This window comes from Xyrauchen texanus, chromosome 17 (genome assembly GCF_025860055.1).
Source record: "Xyrauchen texanus isolate HMW12.3.18 chromosome 17, RBS_HiC_50CHRs, whole genome shotgun sequence".
Taxonomy (NCBI): Eukaryota; Metazoa; Chordata; class Actinopteri; order Cypriniformes; family Catostomidae; genus Xyrauchen; species Xyrauchen texanus.
In genome coordinates, this window is record NC_068292.1 from 15,376,541 (window position 1) to 15,394,624 (window position 18,084).

General features: G+C 40.5%; 1 pseudogene; it reads left to right on the top strand.

The window, feature by feature from the left end:
• LOC127657621 (serine/threonine-protein kinase ULK4-like) overlaps positions 1-18,084 on the top strand; it is a 287,951-nt pseudogene that overhangs the window by 37,949 nt on the left and 231,918 nt on the right.

Here is an 18,084-nt window from a genome sequence, read left to right on the forward strand (position 1 = left end):
AATTAAATGGTAGTAGCTTTATTACAAAATGTGAAGACTATAGCAACTAGTGAATATTCAGTGAAGACAGCACCTTACAAATGTGAGTTGAATGCTTTACCTTCACCCCACTCTGTGAGAAAATGTATATTTGCGATACAAGTACAAGTGTTGATCTGAGGTTAGCTAACGCATTAAAGCCAGCGGCAACACATTATCTGTGATTACGGCATGTAAAGCCTGAAAGAATTAACGAGGCATATTTCACAATGCAGGATCTTTTAATAAACTTCACTCAGAAGCCTAAATTACTCCACAAGTGTTTCCAGTCAGTTTACATTTTAAACCTGCCCCAAATTATTGTATATTGTACATAATATAAATGGTCTGCACTCATATAGCGCCTATTTAAGCCTTAACAGTATTCAAAGTGCTTTACACTGTGACTCATTCACCCATTCACACACAATTGGGAGCAACTTGGGGTTCAGTGTCTTGCCCAAGGACACTTCAGCATGTGGAGTTGTGTGGGCCAGGATTCGAACCACCAACCCTGCAATTAGTGGCTGACCCACTCTACCAACTGAGCAGATAGGATATCATGATATCTGCTCTTGTGTAAGGACTAGATGCTACTGACATAATGTCCAACCTGCACTGCAGTCACTATATTTGATTGGGGTGCGGTAGTTGGGCAATGGTATGATTTGCGTGCTGTGCAAACTAACTGTACATATAACTGAACATTTCTGTCTGTTCATCACACAAAGTCATTGTCTGTCTTCAGAAGACTTGGAATATTGTTCACAAGTTCTATTGACTATTGGCGGATTTATGGTGTTTTTTTTATTTTTTGTTTTGTTTTTTGTCCTTTTTGAAGTCACTGTCCACTTTCATAATGTGGCAAAAAAGTTGTGAAGACTTAAACATTGTTCCTTTCATGTTCATGTAAGAAAGTAAATTGGTGTTTGGAGTGACATTAGGGTGAGTAAATCAAAAAAAGTTTTATTTTTTTGGATGAACTGTCACTTTAAGCTGACAAGGTGACGTCAGCTAAAAAGGAACGTCAGCACAGAGGCAGAACACGAAAATGTTAATAGGCCTACCTGACATTTGCAGCTAATTACAATGCAGAACAGCTTTAATGAAACACACTGTTAGAATAGGGTCATACATTTGATTTATAATGTTATAATGTATGTTTTAGAAGAAGCAAAGTGGTGAGTAGAGTTCAGAGAGGACGTTCCTTTTACAAAGGTGAGATCTGAGTGCAAGATGGCTGTGATTACAAAAGATTTGAAATATTCTGTTTAAAATGAGGAACACCAGCAGATGTCACTGTAGCATTGCTGGTTTTTCTTGCGCTCTCCTTCCATTAAAATAAGGAGAACATACCAAGCACAAATACTTTATAAGCTTTCAATCCAAAGCACATGGAATTTTAAAAGCCACGTGAAATTATCTCTCTCTTGTTTTTCTTTCTCTCTTTGCCTCTCAAAATGAAAAGGGGGCATACATGTCATTCAAATCGGTTTATGATAGCTTTAACTAATCATCAAAGGGCTACACAGATGCATTGTGATAAACCAGAAACCACATGTCTTGTGAATTCAAATACTGCCACGCCAGATCTTTGGATTTACACTGGTTTGACTTGCATTCTGTTACCAACTTCCCCTCCTTTTTGTCCATGGAAAAATTTGCTGCAGTACCAGGGCTGCATGTGGACAGCGGCACAAAATGGCAGTCCGTCGTTTTGTACCAAGGCTTATGTTTTGTTTCTGAACAAGTGTTTTTATAAAAATAGGCTTAAGTTCTGCTGCTTCTTAGACAAATCACCCATGGTTTCCTGTAATTCTGGCCTCAGTGGGTTGGAATTGAAGATGAGCTCAGGGTTCTCTACGGGAGTCCTGTGTCTGAGCGGCTGATCCTGTCATGGTGATTTTGCTCAGTGCTTCTTTCTTTGGCGAGAGAAATGTAGAGACGCTATCTTATGGTGGCTCCATGCTCTAGAGGGCCTTGGGCACAGGCAGTTTCCTGGGTAATTTATTGGACTAATTGTAAATTTGGCAGAGGTTTTTTTGTAGACATTAAGTCACATTATTTCTATACTTATATTGATATAGTTATATTGATTGAAGTTATTGGTGTGTAAAGGTACTGTAACAGTATCCTCAAGTTTCAGCCATAGGCAGTATCCAACATCTAAAAGAAACTTGGGCTAATTTGTTACCATGGCAACAATAAAAGCCTCTATAAATAGTTGTGTCGCACAGGAGCTTGATGCAGCAGGCAGGAAATTACAGAAATATAGGTAGAACAGAAAAGTTTCTCTCTCTCTCTCTCTCTCTCTCTCTCTCTCTCTCTCTCTCTCTCTCTCTCTCTCTCTCTCTCTCTCTCTCTCTCTCTCTCTCTCTCACTAGCTTTCCAGCACCTCCCCCATACACTAAATTATTTTCTCCCCCTGTCATTCTGTTAGTTCTCTAATCCTCCCTGAGACCCTCTGTGTCTGCGTTCTCCATGAATACTTCAGCACTAATCTAATGAAGTGGTAAATTAATCATTGTCCTTGGCATTGGCATTCCCCAGTGCCCCTGGCCTAAATTTACAGTTACTCTCTGAAGAGCCTGACAGTTGTTCCCTTGACCAATCCCATTTACACTCTGTGAAGATATACACCAGAGCCATCTAAAGGAAGGTACCACAGGGATGCACTGGTTTAATTTTTACTTCTTTATTTATTGGAGGGGAAACCATTTTCTTAATAGTCATATTAAAGTTACTTCTCATATATATATATTTTTATTAAAAATTCAGATTTTGTCAGTGCATAAAGGTATCGCCATCTGCAGCACCTTGTGCCGGATGGAGTGAATATTTCAGAGTTGAATTTTAAGTGGCACATAAGAGTATCAGTGTGATTGTAAACCAGTGAGGGAGTATCAAGGTCTCTGGTTCTCCCCCACTCTGCCCTCTGGATGACAATGACACAGTTTGACTGGGTATGCCTGTCGGACTTGGGAATAATATTGATCCTTAGAACTTAATTTGATCACCACAATACTTCCCCTATGGTAACTCCCCACCTCTTCTGTCCTTTGTCCCTGCCTTTAGATATTATTATTGGTCATGCAAACTTAGGGGGCTTTCACACTTGGTTCGATTGCCTGTTCCGAATCCGAGTTCGATTGCTCCCCCCTCCCCCCTGCCTCCGATGGACTGTGTTCACATTATATATTTGTATCCGAACCGCGGTACGCTTGCGTCATCAAGCTGCAGCTGGTGCGTAATCGTGTTGCTTGATAACCGCGAAATGAAAAAGCGTCAAAATTCAATGAATAGACATGCTCGGTTCACATTTGTTCTTCTTTTTTTAACCTTTGGTTTTGTTTTCAACATCAAGATACAGAAACACACTTGCGTCTGTCTGCCGCAAAAATACTGAAATCGTTCAAAAGACAGCGGGCTGTCTGCCGAAGACAATTTTTGCGAAGGCAAGCAGAAATCATCTCTCTGCTTGCAGTGCATGTGCGTGAATCCCGCTTTTCGTCAAGGTAAGTGTATACACACACACACGCACGAAAGTAAACCCTTTCCGCTCATTTTGAAAGTGACGCGTGTGAGACTGACGACCACATTATACGTCATCAATAGCGGTTCACTTCCGCGGTTTGGTTCGATTGCGTTCATATCAGCAGCGAACCGTACTGGAGTTCACTTGAACCGTACCCCAGACCACCTTTTTAAGCGGACCCGAGTACGGTTCGCGGGTGCGCACCCGAGTTCGGAAGACAGCGTTCACATCATCCAAACGAACCGAACTCGGACGTCATTCGAACCGGGGTGCGCACCAAAAGTGCTAGTGTGAAAGCCCCCTTAAAATATCTGGTTGTCCATGACCAGACATTTGTTTCGACACAAAAGCCATTAAAGCAATAAATGCTAAATGGTTGTGTGGTTTGCAAACATGTAAGTATTTCTAGCAAAATGTCTCATTTCAGCTCAGATTTAAGATCTGTCCTTACAAAACTTTATTTTGTTGCGGATCAAATGCTGGCTGGTTAAATGTTATGCAAAATTTTACGCTAATCCATTCACTTCAACATTATACTGTAGTGATTTTTTTCCCCCCATTAATAAAGTTTTACTTATAAAGAAATTAACTTTAATTTCAAAACATAAGTATAAAATCATGACCACTCTTTAGTTACATCAGTAACCTTAAAGCAATTTTATTCAACATAGGGGGAGGGGCGCCCCCATTTTAGAATCACATGACCAGCTGAATACTACTGGTTTAATCTAGTAACCATCTTGTTATTGGACACTTTCACTTTTGTATTAAATTAATCATGACTGACTGTGATTAGTGAATTTCTTTAACTGAAAACTATTGATTTTGAACGATGCTGCGTCCACACCACTAGGTGTCACTGTATGTCCAAGATGACACAAGCTACAAGTTACCGAGTGCACTTTAAAAGCTGAAGTGTGTCATTTTTACACCACTGAACAGAACTGCAAAAATAAGCATGGTTTTCAGACAGCTTTCCGAAAATGCTCCCATCTGCTGTTGATCGAACAAACAAACGCCATTAAGTCAGGGTTGTTTTGTCGGTCTGGATGGGTCAATCAGAACAGAGGACTTTTCTCACCACACAGACACAGTGTTTACAGTTTTCAAAATGAACCTATAAAGTAGCTTACTTACAGTGGTCTGTGCATTTTAAACTGGCATAGGAGAATGGATTTTAACTCCATAAAATCAGCTTTAATTTATATGTATGCACAATTTACATTTGTCAAAACAAATATCAAGCATTTAAGCAGTAAAGGTCTTTAAGGTCTTTAGAAACATACATTTAGTTAGGTGTATCCAAACATTTGACTGAAATGAATGCAAGCAGTGCATTTAATCTTCTCAATAATTCACTTTCTAACATCCTGCAATATAGATTAGATTTTTATATGGAGGTCAATGCTAAATAGTTCTGCTGTGGAAATGTGCATATACAGTATAAACATTACACGTGAACATATTACAAATTAGGGCTGGGCGTCGATACAGATTTCCCTTGATTTGATTCAATTCAATTCCCATTCACAAGCTTTTGATTGAATTCTGATTTCGATGTGGTTTAATCTGATTCTGATTCATTTGGGTATATTTCAGTTATAATGTCCATTTTGCTTATATATTAAATAAAGTCTATCTCAGCTTGTGCTTCAAATTGTACAGGGATACCCAGTAAAAAGACCAGTATGACCAATGATACCCAGGAGACAATGTTGAAGTTTCAGTCATTAGAGAATTTACTGAAGACAAAGTTCTCCACATTTCCAAAGGCAATAGACAGAAACAGAAAAAAATGGTTGAGAATCTAACCTTGAACTAACTTGAACTAACAGAAACAACAGTAAATATGTGCATATGCAAATAAATTGACAACATCTCTTACAAGTACAGAGAGCTGATAGGTGAACAGTACAGATTATTCCAGAAATCATCCAAGCATAACGTTCTGCTTAACTACATGAATGCAATCATTCAAAAGATTATATTTTTAAAACACTAAATCAACTTGGTATGCAGAAATTGGTAAGAGGTGAGTCTTCTCTTTAGATAAACTGGTGTCCATTTCCTTTGACTTAGTCCCTCCAAAGACATCATTAGACAGTACACAACATAGGCTATCTTTTCTCTCTAGTTTGAGACACACTCACTGGGATTTATCCAGATTTATATTTGCTCTCTGGGAGCCGGGCTAAATGAGAAAACACTGTTAACTGCATTCCTGACATGGGTCAGACCCTCAGTCACACCTTAGAGGTCAAATACACAAATTACCTGTAACATTCATAATTATAACATAACTGGAAGAAATGGACATGACTAAAAAAGCTTTGATTACCTTTTGAATATAACAATTGCTAGTAAATGTATTCAACTCATCAATAGGCTGAAGACAAAGGGGTAAATCCACCCCTTCAGAACCTTCTAACTAACTATGGAAATATACATTTTAAATATTAACACCAGAGCCCAAACTATGCGGCTTAACTGATATTTATTTAAAAGACATATTCAGTGCAACCAAAACTGAAGTCATACTTGAAGTAAAAGTTTGATCTTGGAATTTTGAGAATAGATATTGGGATCCTTCAAATGAAGAATGTGGATAATCGAGATTAAAAAAATAAATAAAATAAAATAAAGAAAAACCTTTACCCAGACCTATGACTGTATGAAATGAATGCATAATGACAACATGAGCTGTAGTGTTAGAGGATATTTTATATTTCTGATTATCACTTACTGAATGTCATTCTGCTCCTAAAATATGAAACATCTTAATGAGATGTATTAATTAATATGCATGGCCTGAAGAAATGACACCCACATGCATTTTACTCATATCTACTGTAGCTGATCAGAGCTAATGAACTGCTGATATGTAAACAAGGACAGCTGTTCTTCAAACATAAGACCCCATTAAAGTGGAAATCATGATTACAACAAGGAAATTAAATATTTAAAAATGTAGTTTTTGATTAGCCTTGTTTTTATTCTATTATTATATAAAAAAAATGTATGAAGGATAAAAAAAAAAGGTTCCTTTTCAAAGGAACACAAAGGTGAGCAACATTTTCATTACTGGGTGATAGCCCAATCTCTTTAAACCCAACCTGATTTCAGATCAGTGGCTTGAACGAGTGGATCCTGCAGTGCTTCTCAATGCTTTGTGGTCTTCTCCAGCATGCCACTATTGTAAGCGTAGACCCACTAATGCCCATCCCAACACCACAGAGTCTCTATGTGTGTCGATGATAATGATGTTTTCTAAAGCAGGGTATCTTGTGTACTTGTGTTTATGTGTGTGTGTGTGTGTGTTGATGATAATGATACATTTTAGAGGAGGAATTACTTTGCATGTCCATGGCTGAATAAGATAGTTTGTTTCTTCCTGTGTATCACTTGCTGCCAAGACTTATCAAACAGCTGCCAACATCTGTTCCCTGTCATAACTTATGAGAATTTAACAATCATGGGACCACAGTGCTTCAAAGGGCCAATTTGCATTGAATCCTACAGAGAGAACGTCTGCAGAGAAGCATATATAGTATATACTTATATGAGCACTCTGAGAAATAGAAGATAATAAAATGCTAATGCTGAAGACCAGATTGTGTCCTTGCTTAAAAGTGCAGAGAGAATGGAAGGGTATGTTCCAATCGCTGTAGTTGTTTGGCCGTTTAGTGAGATTCCAAAGCATAGGGAGTGGGATTACAAATTTTAATCGACAGTCATTAATGTTAATGAATGAAAATCGATTGAACATTAACAAAAATAGCAATAATAAACTGTGTGAGGAACAGCTGAAAACTCAAACATTCCAAAACACATATTTTTCTATCATCAAAGCTTTATTTTTATACAAAGTTTGATTTTTTCCATTCCAATTCAAACTTTGAAACATCCACATTGGAAAGAAATTCCCTACTGTAGAAGGAAACATAAAAACATGAAACAGCCCCCAAAGTATGTGCATGTAGCCTACTGTTTAAATATCATTTATATAAATATACTTAAGAAATGTGTGTATTGCTATTTTTATTACAAATAATATTGTCAGCATAACAATAACAGTAAAAGATTTACAAATGTACATGAAATGTTCCTAATCTATTCTGTATTTAGTATGACCAAATATGCATGCACATAAGCTGGTACGAACTCCAAAATTTGTTCAAAGTTGTTCCAAACCTGATATTTCGTGTTATCCCTGCATGATTTGAGAATATTCCAAATGCTCCAAAGATACTCTTTGGAACATTTTCAAAGCATGCTGGGATAACACGAAATACCCGGTTTTTAACAATTTTCAGAATTTGTGCCAGTTTCAGTGCTTGCTGTCATTAAAGCAAATGGGGGACATGCCAAATTTACACAGTAAGTTTAAATTCTCAAACTTTTGTTACAGTATGCTGGTATTACAATTCATTGAAGGTGCAGTATGTAAAATTCAGAAACCCTTGTTATTAATGACCCTTGTGCCTGTTAAGTGAACTGCAGCCAGCTACCTGTTGCTCGCGCTCATGCACACACTCCTTAGGGATGAGAGCGAGTATCGACCAAAACAATGACGTGACGTACAAAGAGGCTGTATGAGATTCACCAGAATCATGCTGACAGATGAGGTATCATAATTTAAATTACACAGTTATGATTGTTTTACTACAAACTTTGAGACTGTATATTATATTTGACTCTCCAGTGCTGGAACAGGGCTAAAACAAAGTGTGGATATCGGTCTGACTATGCGAGACTGTAGTTTGAAGTAATCACTTTTATTTGCATGATACATTGACTGCATTTATACGATAGTTAGCCAGCTTTATGAATAGCTGTTAGCTAAATTTGGAGGATAATGACAGTAACTGTTTATAAAATAGACTGTACATTATAAATATTTTGACACAAATCAGTATTGATGTGATTCCATCACAGCTGTCATTTTGATATATCGATGCGCTATTGTTTTATAATAATAGATTGGAAATATTTTCTGTATAACCAAGTTACGTTCCACTAATGAATGGAGCTTTTTGCATTGCTAGCATTCATTTCATAATTCCTGAATAATTACACATTAACATTGACATTAACCTGACTTTTAGTATAAAGAGAAGATCGTTGAAATTATTTGAAAGTTACGAAGCAAAGTAGCATGCAATTCGTCAGCGTTAGCAGGCAAGATTAAGTTAGCTCAAATTACACAGATCAATCCTTATCTCATTATATTTCACATGCTTTGCCGTTATGTAAGCTTACCTGTCCAATAAGAACAACTCCAATTCAGGGTCGGCCCCAAAATCGAACAAATGTCCCTCTAGGAATCGAATACCCTGCCGATGTTCTTTCTAGTTTTTGCTCGACCACGATCACGTTCCCGCTTAGCCAGATGAGATTCAGTAGATAAATGTTTTTTTTTTGGCCTACTATGAGTTTGTGTAGGAGTCGGTGTTGTGCTGGGATCCGGATATTTGCTGGATTCCATCTCTAAGATAACGTTACCTAGTGTTGCAGTTTGTTGTCACTGTTGAATAGCGGAAGAGAAGCACTGAGGCAAGGCTCTCGGTAGGTGCATAAACGTCACATTCTTTTGATTTTCCCGGCAAAAATGTACCTGCTCCCATTGCATGAAAATCAGTCTACAGGTTTTATTATGCAACCTAGGAAGTCCAAGAAGGGCTCATTTTAAAATTGCATTACAAGCCATTCACACACAGGCAAAAAAAATGAAATTTTCAATTTTTGTTTTTGTATTAAGTTTTAAAGTGCAAAAAGAAGCATTTTTTAATGCTAAAAAGTAAACTCAACTGTTCTCATCCATCTTTTTTTTTTTTTTTTTACTTAATGAAGGGTTTCATGCATTATAAATAATTTTTTTATTACTGAAAGATATCTTATATGTTATATAAAAAGAAATGTTCTTTTTTGTTATATAAAAATAAATATTTGTATGAACATAAAAAGATTCAACAACTAAAGAGATAAACTGAACAAGTTTCACAGACATGTGACTAACAGAAATTGAAAAATATGTCCCTGAACAAAGGGGGGGTCAAAATCAAAAGTAACAGTCAGTATCTGGTGTGGCCACCAGCTGCATTAAGTACTGCAGTGCATCTTCTCCTCATGGACTGCACCAGATCTGACAGTTCTTGCTGTGAGATGTTACACCACTCTTCCACCAAGCACTTGCAAGTTCTCTGATATTTCTTGGGCAGTTGTTGTTTCCATCCAGTACCTGTCCCACAGGTGTGATATTAGGATGTACCAATACTGTGCAGGTGTTGTTATATGTGGTTTGCCACTGCGAGGACGATCAGCTGTCCTTCCTGTCTCCATGAAGCGTCTTAGGTGTCTCACAGTAAGGACATTGCAATTTATTGCCGTGGCCACATCTGTAGTCCTCATGCCTCCATGCAGCATGCCTAAGGCACATTCACGCAGATGAGCAGGGACCCTGGGCATCTTTCTCACCCAAAAATAAAATTTTCTCAACATTTACTTACCCTCATGACATCCAAGATGTGTATGACTTTCTTCTGCCTAGAGGGTGCAATAGCAAGATATTCAGTGAAAAAGTTTTTATATTTTAAACTGTTCTTACTCAAAACTGATTATATCACTTCAGAGGACAACAATTAAACCACTGGAGTCATATGGATTACTTTTATGATGCTTTTATGTGATATTTGGACCTTCAGAGTTTGGGTCAACATTCATTTGCACTGAATGGACCTACAGAGCAGAGATATTCTAAAAATCTTAATTTGTGTCCATCTTAGAAAAAAAGAGTCTCACATCTGGGATTGCTGGTGAGTAAATGATAAGACAATTTTCATTTTTGGGTGATTTATTCCTCTAAGCCCTCACTCTAGAAGGTCACATATTTAGGTGTTAAAATGAAAGTTGTTGTTGTAATGCAAACATGTATTTATATGCATATAATCCAAAGACTAATGAGCTTTTACTAAACCTAATAGAGGAGATTATTTCATTATTTCACATTCCAAGGCACTTCAATTTCCAGTAGACAAAATTGACAGCACTATTCGTAAAAGAAAGCAAAACAGGGAAAGCCCTGTGCAGTCCTGGGAGATGGTTTTATATACGTATGACACTAAACTGAAACTGAGATTTAGACCCATGGGTCAGGAGTACGTCTGGAGTAAGAAAGCTAAGGCTTATGATAAGAACAACACCATCCCCATGGTCAAGCATGGAGGTGTGTCAGTCCTGTAATGGAGGTGTTTTGCTAATCATGCGATACAGAAAATGGAAGAAAAAAAAAAGCAAGCAAAACATCTGCATGATGTAATTTATTATCTTTAATGAAATATGTTAAAGTATAGCTAATTCATATCAATATATTTGTGTGTTTTTGTTTTGTTCCACAGGCGGTGGCCATGTTCATAAAGCTGATCAGAGAGAACTTCAGCAGCAGCAAACTGAAGCTGTGCTTGATTCCACCACTAGGAGAGCTGCACTAACTCATTGCTACACAGGTACAGCAAGTTAGTGAACAATTGTCAGTGTGAAAGTAAAGTCAGGGATACATTGGGATTTGTGAGGTGGTGGAAATCTATGGTGTTACACATTTCTTCCCACTGTTTGAACTGCTTGAAGCAGAGCTAGGTGGAGTGTGTGTGTGCACTTAACACTGTGCCACTCTAGGCGAATATAGCAGAACAGGTTCCAAAGTGATACATATTGGACTATTTAAAAAACATTGGAGGTTCCGGAACGCCGCACTGATATATCGTTCTGGGCCGTTCCATCCCAATTTAACCCCTGAGTACAACTGAGTGAAATTGAAAAAAAGAGAGCGTGAATAGACACAAAACGCGGTCAATGTAAATAGACCCCAAGACAACTGACAAACTCATGCGGGCCACTGAAAATTTCAAACAGGCTGGATTTGAGTTTTCCTTTTTCTGCTGCTATCCCATGACAATTCATTTGAAATAGCATTGGATAAAGTTTGAAAAGTTCTCTAAAAGAGTAAGATGTCTATTGAGACACTCACTAATGGGGATTTTTCAGTTTATTGCACATATTACTTTAAAATTATGAAAAATAAATAAGCTTTAATATCTTCTAATGAGATTTAGGAAAATTCAGTTACCTAAAACAATATATATGCATATAAAAATGTTTTTATTCATCAGCAGTATTGTTTAAAATAAGTTCTCTATGTAACTTAAAATGCAGTTAACTATGTAAGTATTATTTAAAGTAGAAAAGGATATATAGGGTTTATAAATGACCTTTTTTGTTTGTTTTTTGTTTGCAGATAAATCGGGTAAGATGCAATTAAATGGACTTGCCATTTTTGACCATTTTACTTTCTGGCTTTTTATCTTTTACAGTGCACATCCATGTTTTATTTATAGTATATTTGAGGGAATCATTGTGATTGTTATGCATTAATTGAACAGAATCAATCACTCCGATGAATTATTAATCTGTTTACACTTCATGTAAGTTATGGCCCATTTTGAGGGGGTTTTCAAGGCTATTTCAGATCATAAAATTACTACCCTGCAAAATGTAACCAAATAAAATTTAATTGTCAATATTTCCTTTCAAATTTATAAGAGCCTACTGCAAAGTGCACCTACACATAGACAGAAAGCAAAATCAAGCTTTGACTTGTATAAAGCCTTTGCTCTTGAGCTGCTGTTGACGCTCCATCTCAGCACACTGCTGAATGTAATCATTAGAGGTTAAATGAGAGGAGGATGTTACTTTGTTCCGTTCTGCACTTCTTCCTCTAATTGACACGATCATTCCTCATCACATAATCCTATTTCCTGTACCTGCCGAGCCAGAGAGCCTGTTGCTTTATTTATCATTGCGGGACTGTATTTATTTAGCCTCATTATGAAGGTGGCTGCATTTTGCCTTTTTTAATTGTTCCCCCAATGAGTCACTGTAATAGTTACCTAGTTTTTTCTCATTCACACACACTAACAACCACACATACTTTCCTTTCCCTGCAGGAAGAGAAGAAAGAGCACCCAGGAGGATTGTGGGTCGTTCCTGCTGCAGCCTACACAGTGTTAATTAGGTGCCTTTGGGAAGAGGTAAGACTGCTACACTGTCCTCACAGAGTGTGTGTAAGCGTGCATATGAGTGCGTACGTGAATATGTGCGCATGTAGGCGGGGGGATCTGTCTGATAAGGAACCTCCCCCAGCCCTTCAAGGCATTATTCGTCTGCCGCATATCAAGGGCGCTCAACGTGCTTGCTCGTCAGTCAGTTTTGTCACACACACTCACCTGCAGCAGAAGTGCTCGCATAACCCCACCTCCGGTCGTGTCAGGAGCAATTAACCATGCTGGCCTGTGTTGTATAAGTATGGAAGCGATCTGCATGGAGAAAACATCAAACTGATCATCTCCACTCTGAACAGACTGTGTTTACTGTGTGTGTTGAGTGTTTCACTTACACAGGGGACTGAGAACTATACAAACTCCCTCATTATTTCTTTAATAGCATTAGATTTGCTAATGAAATGAGAATTTAGAGCAGAGCTACAGCTTGTATTCCCAACAAACCGTCATCTGCAGTGGAAAGAAAGAATTGGAGGGAAAAGTGTGATAAAACGTTTATATAGCTGTTCTGAGGCTGTGGTTCTTCAGCTGCAGATTTCTGGCTGGTCAGCTCCCAGCTATTGGCAAAAGTTGTGCCCTCTAGTGAATGTGCCCAATTTAGCACTTTGCTAGTTCCTGCTTATGTAGCATTTGTGTTTTTTGTTTTTTTTGTCTCATCACTTTTTTGCCAGCAGTTAAATTTATATTCTTAGCTGGTTGAAGCTGCTCTTCCATAAGTTTATCTCTTTCACTTGAACTTTGAAGGTCCATTTCAAATTCTACAAATAATGGCCTGAGTTGATAAAGAACTGTTGCATGTTTTACTTTTGTTAAAACGTTTATGTTTTTATTATCTCATCAGCGACTTTCTAAGATTCATGAGTAGTTATTAGTCCAGTGATTCCTGCACCACTTTTTAGCATCAGCACTCCAGGCTGGTAATGTGCAGTGAGTGAGTCATATTTACAGTGCTCCAAATTCACTTTATATGGCTGCTACAAGTTACACAATCTAAAATAACCCCATGACAGAACCGTAAATGAGGCCTTTTCACCATATTTGGAATGAGCCGCTTTTACCGCCTGGTGCAAGAGCTGAATTCTGCAGGAAACACTGCAATACTTATTAATATGTTTACATTTGAAAAAGCCTTGGTTTAGCTAAATTTTCTCATCCACACTAGAGCAGCGTTTTCCACCACAAAACATTTTGACTTTTGAAAACACTCTATAGCAGGTCTATTCAACTTGTGGCCTGCAGGCAAATCCGGGCCGTTTGAGATTTTCAGTGGCCCGCTTGAGGTTGTCAGTTGTCTTGGGGGCTGTTTGAATCAAAGGCGTTTTGTGTCCGTTCACACTTTTTTTCAATTGTTTTTCTATGCAAACTTGCGCTAAACAGATGTCGTGCCATGTCTTGATGTTTTTACAGTGTCTCATGCGTGAGCACGTCGTTTTTAGATGCTTTTAGAGGTTGTGCTACAAATAATCATTATCCATCATTTTAATGGAAGGGAAAGATTAAAGACATAAAAACATGAAGCCATCTCTGGGGGTCTTCGGCTCGGGAAGAACACCAGTTTGCTAACAAACGCCACTTCAGGGCATAAAGCTGCCTGGTAGAGGGAGCTCCGGCTTGAGTGATCGTGTCTATGACTGCTGGTGGAAGGCCACTTAGATCTTCTATGTCCCGTCCAAGGGCCAGACGTGGAGGTTCCAGAGGTCTGATTGTGGGTGCCAGGTCCTTCCTCAGAGTAATCAGCCAGGGAGGTGCTGTCATGAGGAACGTGAGGTCTAAGAACCAAGTCTGGGTGGGCCAGTATGGGGCCACGAGGGTGACTTGTTTCTCATCCTCCCTGACTTTGCACAGGGTCTTTGCAAGAAGGCTCACTGGGGATAATGTGTATTTGGGGGTAACGCTGGACCACCTGGGGGTGGAGTCTGCACTCTCCACTGAGCGTTGCCTGCTATGACAGCGTGTATGCTGTGGCATTGAGGCTGCTGGGGATATGAGTGGCCCGCAGCGACCTCAGCCGCTCCTGACTCCAGAGGAGATGGCTGGTGAGTTGCGACATGTGATGAGAGCATACGCCACCATGGCGATTTATATATGCTGCTGTTGCTATGTTGTCAGACTTGCTTGCTTGTGTTGTTGGACATGCTTGCCCTGGATAAATGGCAATAGCCTCCACAGGGCGAGTAGTTCAGCCAGCAACTCTAGGCAGTTGAGGTGCCAACCCAGTCGCGGTCCTGACCAGGGTCCGGCAGCTGCGTGTCTGTTGCACACGGCGCCCTAGCCCAGTTTGGAGGCGTCTGTGGTGACCACGACACATCTGGAGACTTGCTGTAGGGGAACTCCTGCCCGTAGAAATGCAAAGTCTGTCCAAGGGCTGAATATTTTTTGGAAGAGCTGCGTGATGGCTACGCAAACTGCGCCGAGGTGCCATGCCCATCTTGAGACTCGAGTCTGAAGCCAGTGCTGAAGCGGTCTCATATGCATAGTGACTGCTGCTGAGAACTGATTTTGCGTGCTCGCTTGTGAGGGGCGCTATCATTGAGACAGAGTCTAACTCCATGTCAAGAAAAGAGATGCTCTGAACCGGGGAGAGCTTGTTCTTTTCCCAGTTGACACAAAGCCCTTGATGGCTGAGGTGCCTGACCACCAAAAACCTGTGCGCACACAGCAACTCTCGAGAGTGTGCTAGAATCAGCCAGTCCTCGAGGTAGCTGAGTTTGCGTATGCCCACTTCCCTTAACGGGGAGCTGCAAGGGGACTGGGACAGGCCGAAGGGGAGGACCTTGTACTGATACGCCTGGTTATCAAAGGCAAACCGTAGGAAGGGTCTGTGTCGAGGTAGAACCGAGACGTTAATGTACGTGTCCTTTAAGTCTACTGCCGCGAACCAATCTTGATGCCGGAGGCACATCAAAATGTGTTTCTGCGTCAGCATCTTGAATGGGAGTCTGTGTAAGGCCTGGTTCAGAACTCGCAGGTCCAAGATTGGCTGCAACCCATCGCCTTTATTTGGCACAATGGAATAAGAGCTGTAGAACCCTTTCCCCATCTCGGCTGGAGGGCAAGGCTTTATAGGGCCCTTGCGAATAATGTTGTGATATCCGCACGCAGGGTGGTGGCGTTATCGCCCTGCACTGAAGTGAAGTGGACGGTGCTGAACCTGGGAGGGTGCCTGGCGAACTGAATTGCGTAGCCGAGTCAGATGGTCCTGGCCAGCCACTGCGATGGGTTGGAAAGTGTTAGCCATGCATCCAAGCTCCGGGCAAGGGGCACTAAAGGGACGATCGCGTCTGACATACCTTGGGTTGGGGCCTCGCAGCGGGGGGATCAGGCGACATTGCATCGGAGAGTGTTGCTTTGACCCGAGGTGGCTGTGCTGAGAGGGAGCTCAAAGCACTTACCTTGCTCTGCAAAACCGGCATAGGGCAGGTTAGCGACTGAGGAGGAGGTCCTTTTGGGCCGTCATCGCAAATATTCACAACCAGCTGGCTGTTGGTGTGGTGCGGACGGGAGCCCTGGCTGTGGGTGCTCGGCGACCATGACAACAGCGGCTGTGGACAACAATTACGTGACCCAAGGAGTGAGAAAACCGCTCTCTTTTTGACAATGTTGGTACGGGTTGCAACGAACAAAAGAGAAAACAAATTATTTACCTCCCGGCCCCTTCAGCGGGGGATGGAGTGATCTGGATACCAGCTCCGTAGTGGATGTCACGCTCCCTGGGTCATCCATCTCAGGGATGCTTACGAGCCTTCAGGGTCCTCATGCCAGACCGTCTGCTTGCCGAGGGGGACGCACTCGGCAAGCAGACGGGGTGCGGGATCTTGAGCCGCGCCAGGGCAAAATGTGCTGGATGGCCTCCGTCTGCTTCTTCACCACCAAGAACTGCTGGGCAAAGTCATCAATGGTGTCACCGAAAAGTCCAATCTGGGAAATGGGCGCTTTGAGAAAGGGGGCTTTGTCGGTGTCCCTCATCTCGACTAGATTCAGCCACAGGTGGCGTTCCTGGACCACCAAGGTGAACATCGCCTGTCCGAGTGCTCACGCTGTGACCTTCATCACCTAAAGGGGGAGGTCGGTTGCCGAACGCAGCTCCTGCAGCACATTGGGATCAGCACTACCAAAGTGCAGTTCTTTTAGTGCCTTATCTGGTGTATCAGGCACGTGAGGCAGCACCCGAGCCATCGGAAGCGGAGAGATAACGACCGCAGATGGAAAGGCATATTTTATAAAGACGCATCTTTAAAAAGACGTTCGATGTCAATGTGTGTGCTCTAATAGAGAAAATATGCTCTTTAGCAGGAATATACACTCTTTTAACACTGTCAACGTGCCCAGAGGCGAAATCTGCACTCAACGTGTAGAAGGAGAGAAAGCCACTGGCCTATACACTTCTTAAGAGGTGAATGGAGTAGTATTCAGTACAACCGCTTCTGACCTCACAGTATATACACAGTACATATTCCATCGTTGCCAGAAACTTGAAAAAATCTGAATGGAATCGCATTCCAGCTCCTTTTATACCCCTATGTCCGGGGGAGTGGCATGCAAATTCCACTCGCCAATTCTCATTGGCCTTGTCTCGAATGGGAGGTGTTCAGGGCTCTCAAGAGCAACCCCTTGTGTCACTACATCAACACAACATCGAGTGAGTGGCAGAAGGGGAACTAGCCATTCCACTTGTTGCTCCGGAAGAGGTGAAAATAACTGATGGATGAACTGGGAGAAGGCTCAAATGGACTAACTTGTTACCTAATACATTCTTAGTTTGATGTGAAAAAAACTAACTTTGCTGCATCAAAACAGCCAGTTCAAATGGCAGTGGCTTTAAACATTATTACTTTAATCCATTATTTTTTTATTATTTTAATGTTGGTAACACAAAAATAAAGGTATTGTAATGTTGAAAAACAGCTTGTTTTGAGCAGCTGTTTTATTATTGTAACCACTTCAGCCCCTCTATGCAGATTATACACACACCGGTTTAATTGCATGCCTCAGGGATGTGATCAAATCGATTTGATCATAAGTGCGACGTTACCGTCGCCATGCATTTGTAATTGGGAAAAAAATTGCGCAATGCTCGATTTTTCAGAGAAATGGTAAATGTATTCTGTAGTGGGATGTGTCCGAAGATGTTTATTAAGGTTGCTGGTGTTTCTCCCTTTGGCTTGAAATCTCTGTAGACATTCACAGCAGATAGGTTTTCCTGATCACATCAGGCAAAACCCTAAATAATTCCAATCTCGCTATGTGAATTGTGTTGTGTTAAAGCATCTCACTCTCCAAAGATTTTATCCATATTATCCATTAGGAGACACAGCCGCAAAATTAAGATGCTGGGATTCAGACGTGTGTGTTTGAAGCATGGGAAACCCACCCATCGAAAAATAAACAATACCATTTAAGGGGCAAATTCTAAACAGA